This window comes from Engraulis encrasicolus, chromosome 12 (assembly GCF_034702125.1).
Source record: "Engraulis encrasicolus isolate BLACKSEA-1 chromosome 12, IST_EnEncr_1.0, whole genome shotgun sequence".
Taxonomy (NCBI): Eukaryota; Metazoa; Chordata; class Actinopteri; order Clupeiformes; family Engraulidae; genus Engraulis; species Engraulis encrasicolus.
The window spans coordinates 20,193,142-20,195,641 of record NC_085868.1 but is presented as its reverse complement, the minus strand read 5'-3'; positions in this window follow the sequence as shown (position 1 = coordinate 20,195,641).

Here is a 2,500-nt window from a genome sequence, read left to right as displayed (position 1 = left end):
TGACACAATTAAGGTCACAATTAGGGGATGGGTGGATCTCCAAAAACAAGGAGGGCTGAGATGGGTTAGGGGAGACGAGGGGTGTTGGGGTGGGGTGGTTGGGGTGGGTGTAGTTGTAGATGAAAAGGGGCAGGGTGGATCTTTTGAAATAAAGACAGTGATGAGATGGAAGTTATGGAGGGGTGTTTGTAAGAATGTGTGTGTGAGCGCGGGCGCTCTTGTATGTGTGTCTGGGTTTGACTCGAAGATCAAATGGCTCTGTCGGTCGAAGGAATGAGGCTTAATTCCGATCTGATGATTTACGTTGCGGGAGAGGAGGAGAGGAGGGAGAGGCTGGTTTGTTCCCCTCATTTCACTTCTGCGGGCTCGACAGTTGGAAAGAGACTAAATAAGACAGAGCACAACACAGCATGGCGGAGAGACTGGTGGTGACGGAGATTGTTATAAACCTTCCGACACGACCGAGTGACGTTATTAACAGTCGGCTCATTGTCGCCAGTCTGTCTTTCGACGAAGGGCCTGACAGAGAGATTGTTTCTTGTCGTGTTGTTCTTTTGTACTCTACTTTGCACCACAGAAATGGAGGGGGGGAAACATGCACCATATTTTCCACATGTCGGAAATATCACTGTCACAGTCATTAAAACAATTATCGCAGGTCGGCGGTGATTTCTACAAAAATGTAGAAAAGCCCTCAAACATCACAGTTCCACATGTTCTCCTCCTCAACATCCAATACAACAAGAATTAGTAAATGCTGTCTACTTTCTGAACCCTCCTTTCAGTGTTGTCTTCCATCACATTTTCACTATTTCTACTGTGTTTTACACTGTATTTGGACTAAATGTGTAGGTCTGACAAAAGTCTTTATTCAGACTTACACTGTAATTTACAGTAAAACTACAAAAAATAATGTTTTCAAGGCAAACAATTTTAGAAGGATGTGTTCAAAATCTTTTTAGTGGTTCATAATTGCAAAGTAAGTAAAGTAAATATTTGGTAAAAGGACCTTTACTGCCACACATATTATATACAATATAAGACCACACTATAAGCATGTTATTTTGGCGGAGCTTGCCATCTTTCTGCTGTTCAACAGAGAGACAGTTTCAATTCAAGCCTGTGGCACGGCCATAGAATAATAGTAAAATAGAATAAAAAATAGACAGTATCTCTTTACAAGATTATATGCTGTTTATATATTTATTATACGAATCAACGACAAGACAGACAGCTGTACAGTGTAAAAAAAGACCTATAGGCCTATTACCACATATGTTATATATAAGAGCACACTCTGAACAAAGCTTGCCATCTCTCTGTTGTTCAACAGAGAGACAATTCCATTTCAAGTCTGTAGCACGACCATAGAATAAAAAAATAAAAGTATTTCTTTAAAAGATTATTTCTTTATTCATTATACGAATCAACGGCAAGACAGACAGCTGTACAGTGTATACGTAGCAGTGGGACAAGGCCCGGCCCAGACCGGACCAGACCAAGTGTATAATTAATGTCTATTTGTCATTCACCATCCAGCCAGGCAGCCGGCAAGGGAACCCCTGTTGTTGTTCCCAGTGCCAAACAGCTTGAATGACATTTCCTCTGTCTGGCCTGTCAAGCGCATAGTGACGGAGCTGGCCCTGCACACTTAGTTAAATCAGACTTGTGACAGATAACAGTGTTATTTGTCCTCCTGGTATTCCTCGGGAGCCGCGCAAATTTCCCCAACGAGCCGGAAGAGTGAATCGAGTCTCTCCTCTCCTCCCCGTCTAACCATCTCCCTGTTTTTTTGGTGTCTGAAGCACTCCCCTTGACAGTTGAACATGTAGCATACACACACACACACACACATTCTGTCTTCCCTTGACAGTCGGACATGTAGAGCGTGCGCACACACAAACGCACGCACGCACGCACACACACACACACACACACACACACACACACAGGCATTTCTGATTGATTGCTACAGATGACGGGTGGTTTTGACAATGAAGTTGAAGCTGTGTATCTGTCATCATATCACTCTTAACAACTTCATCCGGTTGTGTGTGTGTGTGTGTGTGTGTGTGTGTGTGTGTGTGTGTGTGTGTGTGTGTGTGTGTGTGTGTGTGTGTGTGTGTGAGTGTATGTGAGTGTGTGTGTGTGTGTGTGTGTGTGTGTGTGTGTGTGTGTGTGTGTGTGTGTGTGTGTGTGTGTGTGTGTGTGTGTGTGTGTGTGAGTGTATGTGAGTGTGTGTGTGTGTGTGTGTGTGTGTGTGTGTGTGTGTGTGTGTGTGTGTGTGTGTGTGTGTGTGTGTGTGTGTGTGTGTGTGTGTGTGTGTGTGTGTTTGTAATAATAAAATAATAATACATTTTATTTTTTTGAGCGCCTTTCAAAATACCCAAGGACACTTTACAATCAAAAACAAATACATAACAGTAGAGAAAGTATAACAAAGCTTCAGTGAATTAACAATAGGAGAGTAATAAAAATGCAAGAATAAAATATAAATAAA